Source organism: Labrus mixtus, chromosome 4 (genome assembly GCF_963584025.1).
Source record: "Labrus mixtus chromosome 4, fLabMix1.1, whole genome shotgun sequence".
In the NCBI taxonomy this organism is placed as follows: domain Eukaryota; kingdom Metazoa; phylum Chordata; class Actinopteri; order Labriformes; family Labridae; genus Labrus; species Labrus mixtus.
The window spans coordinates 26,065,972-26,074,435 of record NC_083615.1 but is presented as its reverse complement, the minus strand read 5'-3'; the positions used below and the strand labels follow the sequence as shown (position 1 = coordinate 26,074,435).

The 8,464-nt window shown below is 45.1% G+C and overlaps 1 protein-coding gene across 1 annotated transcript in view; it reads left to right on the top strand.

Moving 5' to 3' along the window:
- zgc:112052 (protein C19orf12 homolog) overlaps window positions 1-8,464 on the top strand; it is an 89,709-nt gene that overhangs the window by 1,940 nt on the left and 79,305 nt on the right. The window lies entirely within an intron of this gene.

Sequence of the window (8,464 nt, the reverse complement as noted above, 5' to 3'; positions counted from 1 at the left end):
CGGAATCCTAAATAAGGATTTGGCAGGCACATTTGGAGTACTTTAACATTTTAAAAAGTGAATACAAGTATTTTAAAATTGTGATTGATGTGATTAATCACAGCCTCTACTGTGTTAAATCTCATTTAAATATTTGTAATCTATTGACAGCACTAATTTCTTTACCCTCCTTGCATCTTTGAAAAAAAAAAAAACAGTCCTGCAATTGTTGTCCCCCAAAATGTACTGACTAAGCTTTTACAAATCAGCTGACAGATTGCTCACAGGGCTACATCTGCAGAAACCTTGAGCAGAAGTTAGAAAAGCCTTCCGCAGTTGTCTTCCCATCCGCAATTTGTCTCGATATTCCCGGTGATTTCTGTGTCGTCTTGTTGTTGAGGTGCGAGCGGTGCCACTGCCTGCGAGGCGTCTGGCAGGTGGTGTGTGCTGCATGTAAACCACCAGATGTTTCTGAAACGAGCCACTGGAGGAGGAGGAGGCAGGCGGGCTGCAACAGCAGGCAGAGCGGGCTGATTACCACGGGGGCTTGGATGCCATCAGGAGCCCTGGGCACAGACAGCAGATCTGGCACACACCTGGACGCCAAGACTGTCCCTTGGAAAAAATAAAGCGGATCCTATATAGGCGCGCTGAGACAAGCTGACAGTGGTGCAGGATGCACAGACAGGTGCTATTCCCTCAAAGCAGGCTTTTGGATCTAACAATATTACTGGCAGGTGTTGATGCTATCAGAGTAGTCACAATTCAGGCACAGCGCCATGTAATGAGAAAGTTTTTTTTTTAATGTTGTAGAGTTTGCGTAACAAACGCATACACACACACACACACCCGGTCACACATTTACTTCTCTGATTTTCTCCATCTACCTTTGTCTCGTTGAAGACCCCTGGGGACGCCATGTTCTCTCTGTTTGATCTTCCCAGGCTCTGCTTGTCATGACTGACTGACTGAGTGACTCGGGGCCGGGGGAAGTTATCTGGTTGCCATGGTGACGGCCATTTGCCCAGCCTCTAACCCTGCTCGCTCACTCAACAGAGGACAGCTCGAGTGCAGCACACCCATTTACTCTCTTAAATCTCATCATCTCGCTTCAGTTCCTCCCACCCGGGAACAGATTAATTAACACACACACACTGTGTCCTGACCCCGTCTTCTCACACAAACTCATTACCGCCTCAGACTCGCTCCCGGCCCTCCGACGTTTAGGATACATTGGTGTAACGTTGTGGGAGAACCCAGTGATGACTCACATCTGACAAGCAGAATAAAGCCTTTAACAAAGGATGATAATTGAAAGATGGGATTCAGACCGGTAGCCATTGATAATGCAAATGAAAAAGGCTGAGCTGCCTTATTGAATATCGTGCGAGTTTTCCGAGCTCACACAGTCCTCGCAGATATAAAACCATCTTCTTCTTTTTAACACTGCATGTGTTGATGAATGCTTTACGCTTAGTGATGGACTCGGGGTGAGGATGGTTGGGGGCGTTAATGAGATAGTTGACACTTTGGGGGTTAATGAGGGGCTGGAGGGAGAGGGCTAAATGATTGGACTTCTGCTTGGATGAGCTTTATAGACGCTGCTGGAGGAGAGCAATGTAGAAGCTGTGGATCGGCTGTAGCCAATTATTTAGCATGAAAGACACAAAACTCCTCTCAGTTGTATTTTTCTGCGATAATAAAGAGGAGATTAGATGTGTTATCCATTGTTCTTTTGTCTTGAATATCCTTGAGGGCTGGGTAGTTATAGACGCCGATGCGCCTCAATGCTCCTAAAACAAAGTCAGCAGTGAAGGGGGAAGAAAGGAGGCGGACAGGACAGGGATAGGAGAGGAGGAGAATGAGTCCCCCCACTCCTCCACTCCACAGATCTCCCATCAGCTCTTGTCATCCCTCTAATGAATATCAGTTAAATTGCTCTGTGGATCTGAGGAGTTTGGATGTCAATGTGATTTGTGTGAGTGTGGCGGATGGAGGGGCCCAGACTAATGAAAGGCGAGCCCGGCCTGACAGAGTGATGAGCATCAAACCCATCAGACCAATCACACGAGAGAGGCTGACAGCACCGACAGTCAGACAGCTGAGGAGGAGAGGCTATGTATTTAGGAAACAAAATGGCTGCCAAAACAGTGGAGGATGTCTTTAGAGCACGTTGATATATATCTGTCCTGTCTTTGTGTGCTTGCACAGTCGTGCAAACGGATACAGCAGGCCACTGTGACCACACACACACACACACCGGGTGATCTGTAAATAAATAAAACCTGATTTCCGTCAGATTTATAGCAGCCAACTCTCTCCTGTGTTTTAATGCCTCGTGTTCATCACAGAAAGTCTTTACAAATCAACAGGTTAAGAGGATAAAATGGGTTAATCATAAATCAAACGTTCCTCCGCTGATTTGACGTCTTCATTTGATAAACAACCACAGCGTTGGCACCGACAAGCTCAGAGTCTCACTGAATCCTTGCGTGCCAAGAGGGAAGACGATATTCATTCACACAACCGGCGTGGAAAAGTTGACTTGATATCTTTTGACATCAGCGAGGGGAGAGCCAAGTTAGCTTCACCTTTGACCAGCCGTGTCTCTAATGTAAGGGAGGAGTCACACACAGCTCTAACCACGGGTGTCGAGGGGTTAGGGGGGAGGAGACTGACTAACTGACGGATTAATGATTAAATATAAAGTTTTCATTTGGATTTGTTTCCCTGTAAGTCAAAATTGTCATTAAGGTAAAACTAGTCAAACAAATGAACATGATGCTAAACTTGAAGTTTTTAAAGTTGTAACATATTTATACATACAAATTACATTTATAGCTGTTTTGTTACCCTGGTAACATAAATAGAAGTCCTAGGTGCTCAGTACTGAGTAATTTCTCATCAAAATTCTCCTGCACAAGGTTTCAATTAGACAACCGTGTCTGTAACGTTTCAAAGTGAACGTCGTTCTAAATCCACTCTGATCCTGTATTTGATCATGTCTATAAACCCCTCTATTTCAGCCCTGCTCAGAACAGGCTGTTTCTGTGTCTGTACCTTTAAATATGTAAATGAGCTATGTCTGACCACGCCCCCTCTCTGGAAGGGCTTGGGTGTCTCGGGCTTTCTCGCTCCATGTCCTATTGTTTACGGTGAGAAGTCAGACTCAGAGGGCAGAACAAACACCTAGCTGTGGGAGTGTCACCCACCTGGGGGAGGGGCTACTGCCCTTTGTGATGTCATGAAGGGAAAATCTCCAAACGGCCTGTTTGAGCACACATTTTCTGAAAAGTGGAGCAGGCTAAAAGATGGAGAGGATGGACTTTTCTCATCATTGGGGGGTTTGTAGACAGACTAGAGACACATATTAGTGTTAGAGAAACATGGTGAAGTGGATTTTACTGAAGCTACATTCAAAGCTTCAGTTCTTTATTGTATCCTTTTAAAATGTGTGGTATCATGGGGGGCACTGGTGAGTCATCCAAGTGGACGGTCAGGGTTTGGGTTCCTTTCCCTTCTGTCTCTCTCCATGATTCCCTAGTCAATAAACTGTTATCTTAAATAAAGGAGTAAAGGTCTTTTTAAATATGCATGGTATTTAAAAGCATTAAAGGAGTCATATTTTTGATGACCTCATTCTAAAGGTTTGAATGAGTCATGTGTGTATTCATAGGAATATCTCAGGGTTGACTGAGGCTGTGGTAGAGGGGGCCCAATGTGAGATCTTTTCATGGAGCCCATCCTGGAGACGCCCCTGTTTATGACTCTCAATCGAAAAGGTCGTTTGCCTGTTTCCATCTGTTCCTTAACAAAAATATTCCAGCTACTTTCTAAATAAAAAAAAATCAACCATAATATGATTTCTGTGGCAGGCTCAAAACATTTCTGCTCATAATAACGTGCAGATATTTAGAAGAGAGCGAGTGATGGAGAGAGGAAGAGACAGAGAGTTTAAGATGGTCTGATTTTTAAATTCGCCTTCACTCGTGGATGCAGGTTTTTCATGCTGCTGTGTTGCCGAGCGCCGCGCCGCCTGAGATTGCTGTCAGAGGTATTTTGGTTTGATATCTGACAGATTTGCTAAAGACACTCGTCTCAGGGCACTACTCTATATATCGTTAGTTTAATGCACAATGACAAGACCAATTATAGCGAGCTACATGCTCAAATAGCATGTCAAAACCTGTGTATCAATCCATTAGATCCTGTCTCCCATCACATTAAGTGGTACCTTTAGCGATCTGTTCGGCACGTAGAGGAAAATGCTGACGGAATGGAAAGTGTGCCGTGCTGCTCACTGAGACGATGTCTTTTGGAGCAGGTAGACGTCTCTCTCTCTCTCTCTCTCTCTCTCTCTCTCTCTCTCTCTCCCTCTGCTTCTTTGTCTTTCTGTGTCTCTTTTCGCTGCTCTCTCTCGCTCACTTGCTCATCCCCGGCCACGGAGCAAAAAATGCATAAACAATACATCTGGATAATGGGCTGCATTGTTTACTTAGCTCTGGAAATGTATTCGTGCAAAACTCCAAAATGCATTTAGGAGGAATCATTCACTGCGTGTAAAGCCTTGTTGACATTCGGGTGCTCTCAAAGGCAGAGGAAGTGTCATAACAACATCATATATCACTGAATCAATTGGAAGAAGACGATGTGACGACTGTTACATGGAACAAACCAGTAGGATCGACCAGTAGCTGCGGCGCCTCTCCCACTGTCTCTGTATCAACCTGCTTTGTCGGCCATGACAGTGGGTGGGAGGAGGTGTGTGTGATTTAGTGCAGTTGGTCCTAACGACCTCTCTGTCCTTGTGACGAGGACACACAGCCTCGGGGCGCTGGCATGGAGGATGTGCCTTGGACCGCCTGGCACCTCGCCTGGCACCACGCGTGGCGACACGTCCACACTCTGCAGCCGCTCTGATGGATGGGCCTGTCTCCTGTGCCACCTTCATGAAATCACTTTTTGATTTGTTGTCATGTTTTTCTCCTTTTTTTTTCCTGCTTCTTGGGTTTTTCACGGGTAAGAACAGCCTCTGGTCAGGTATTACAAGAGTGATTAAATTAACCTTCAATAAATCAGCATAATAGAGCATTACCTGTGAGTGTGTGTGTGCGTGCCCGGCAGTATGAAGGTGTGTGTGTGTGTGATCAGGAGGTCAACATCAAATGTCCATCCGTGACGACTGTAGGAAACACAGTTGCCCCGTGGCTGAAGCTGCTCTTTCCAATGTGCCATTTCACAGGAAACACATCAATAAGGCGCGATTACAGGGCTGACAAAATTAATCTGAGCTGTCGTTTCATAGAGCTCTGCTTTGAGAGTGCTCTGATCAAGTTACATTAGAGGGAAGCTACTGAATGATTTGGAGAGAAATCAAAATCCATTTGACTTCCCTTCTGTTTGGCAAGGGCTTATTATCATCAGAAGCGCTCTTTATCAGAAACAAATGACATTTATGAGAGCGTTTAGCCGAGTTCCTGCAGTTAATGCTTCAAATGCTCTAACTGTAGGGCTCTGTTTTATCAGCAGAGGGTACACCAACTGAACGCTTGAAGCAGACAACAACAAGTTTGACTTTTCCAAAGGCTGAAACTGAAAAAAAGTTTAATGTGAGCACAAGCAGAAATATTGGGATGTTTTTATTTTTTTACCTCAGTCAGAGAAGTAGATTCTTTTTCACACCAGGTCTTTACAATCTCCAGGATTATAATGATCGAAGGTATAACAGGAAGTGCAGAAGCGTTAAAAAACTTTTTCTACAGGTGTGTAGGAGAGGAAGTTCTATTTCATTTTTCCTAACCAGAGGCCGTTAATAGTCAATCTATAGTACAGTATATAGTTAATAATAATGGATAGTCTCTGTCTCGTGCACTCGCAGGTGGAGTATTTCATATCAACAAAGTGACGCATGACGTAGCTTAAATATCCTGCGTCATCACCAGAGTCGTCCCTACAGAATCTTCTCGATTTGAAATAGAAACCGTGTGACAGAGACAGTGGCCGCCATCCAGAATCCGTCACCCTCGTTTTAAGAAACAGTCCGGGTCGGTACAATGGTAAGTAGTCAGCGGTGCAAACAAATCCAAAAAGGGGCGACAAGAGGCAAAAATGGAGAAGGCTGGAAATTTATGGAGGCTATATAGTCCTCCTAGCGGGCAGCCCAGGTTCAAATTCAACCTGTGGCTCCTTTCCCGCATGTCATTCCCTACTTTCTTTCTCCCTGATTTTGGATCTGATCACTCCAATAAAGGCACAAAACGCCCACAAAAAAGAAAAAAAACAAAACACTAAAAGACTCACGAGAAGAAAAAAGCTGGAGCGAGGCGACTAAAGGGAACTTGCAACGACCTGGAGGACAGACAATCAGGAGGTAACGAGACACAGGTGAGTGTAATGCTGTGAAACTCTATGAGCTTGGGTAGTGTAGTTCTTTCCCCCTAAATCGAGAAGAAATGCTTTTCTTAAAATGAGGTTGATATCAGACGAACTTGTGTCTCCTAAAGGACACAAACCATCGTTTCACACTCAGGGAGCCAGTGGCGATTCTACAGCCTATTGGGGCCCTATAGGCAAAGACTCTTTGGGGGGGCCCTCCAAACAACGTTTATCACCACAAGTGTTCCAACGCTTACTCCTCTTCCTTTTTGTTACTCTTTCTTTGGTCTTTGGTTTTTTCAAAAACAGCAATGCATGCTATGCTAAGCAGAGCAACGAGAGTGAGTGGCTGTCAGATGGGGCCCCCTTAGGGAGGTTCCTACTGTCATTGGAAAATTTGTACATTTTGAGCCACTGCTGTGGTGTAAAGTTTGTCGGCCCTCGAGGACCCCCTACTGGCCTGCAGTTGCCTGCCTTGTTGACAATCAGCACCTCTGTCTGTGATGGTTATGACATCATGGCTAATAATTGAATCCACTATGGAGAAAATGAACGGGGTTTTTACCTCTGGAACCGCACGGTGCAGCCCTATTATTCCAATAACATCAAAGGTGTTTTGCTGATGTTTAAGGATTTTAATACAAGTCAATGAGTTGGTAGTAACTATGAGCTGATTCTGCAGATTCCTTACATCGGCCTGTTTTTAAAACCGGAGCACTGAGCTGTTTGTTAAGATGAATAAGTCCTGTCTCAAAAAATCCAACTCAGAGCGTACCGTTTGTCACCACAGAACTTGTGTCTGACAGAGAAACAAGCTCAAGCTCGGACAACTCATTCTTTCTGTCGCTGCTGTCTTCGGCGTCCTTCACCCGAGGATCTTGACAGCTCTGTCCAGAGGAGGAAGGCGAACTCAGGACATCTGCTTCTCTGCTTCACACAGACGTGGCAGCCAGTTTGACACAGGGTGTCAGGGTAATCTGACAAGACAAGCCTCATGTTTTATCGGAGCGTTCGAAAAAATGTGGCGCCGTCGCTCCGGCTTGTGTCTTCCGTACATCATTCTGTCTTCTCCTTGACTGTTATGCATTGCGTAGGTGGCATTGAAATGAAATGTCCTGCAAAACAGAGCAAAGAGGGGTGAGGGCGAGAGAGGGAGAGAGAGAGAAAAGAGGAGTCAGACCCGTGACCTCTCTGGCCGTGCGATGTGTCTGAAGCTGGCAGGGGACGCAATTGAGAGTGACACTCCTGGTTGGAGCTGCCAAACTGCCACTTCCTGTCCTCTTTATTCACACATAGCAGGAGTTTAAGCCCGACGTTTGAAGAGCAGGGAACAGACATGTGTCTCCTTGTACGGCCATCGCTTCTGACTGTCATTATCGTGGTTCACGACCACTCCGTCAACGTCCTGATTCAACGCTCATCTGCCAGACAAGTGTGGAAAAAGGGGCAGAGCAATTTTTTTTCTAGCAATTGACTGAAAAATAAAAGTTTCTTTGCTATCATTGCTCCCTTTGTTCAACTCTTTACGCCTCCTCCAGTGTATCATTGGATTTGGTCGTCCTCAGGGGGCTCAGCACCATCAAATTGCTGCGAAATTGGAGAAATTGGACTCATAATTTTGATGTTTTGTGTTGAATAACCCTTTAACTTTGTTAGGATCAAGTTTGTCACTCTTCTTCCCCTGCTCTCTCCTTTAATGGCTTTGTTTTTCTCCTTCCCAGCATCACTAATAACGCTCGCGCCAGAGACGGGTCACTTCCACCGATACAAATAAGATTCAAAGTCGTGTGTCCAGCGCCAGGTTTTCATCGAATTCTGTCCCCGCAGGTCAGCTTTGTTTTATTTCCCTGATATTCTTGTCTTTCCAGCCTCTGTCTTAACACTATATCCATCTCTGTTTCTGCTCTCTCTCTCTCTCCAAACACACACACACACTCACTCTCCCTCGCACACACACGCACACATTATCCTTGGGCTATTACCAGGATAAGTCAATTTGATCCATCCAAGGCAGTGGATGTCATTTTATTCATATATTTTCAAGCCTGGTGACTTTATTAAAGGCTACTGCTTCAATCTATCCTGAATGGATGAATGCACCCACTGATGA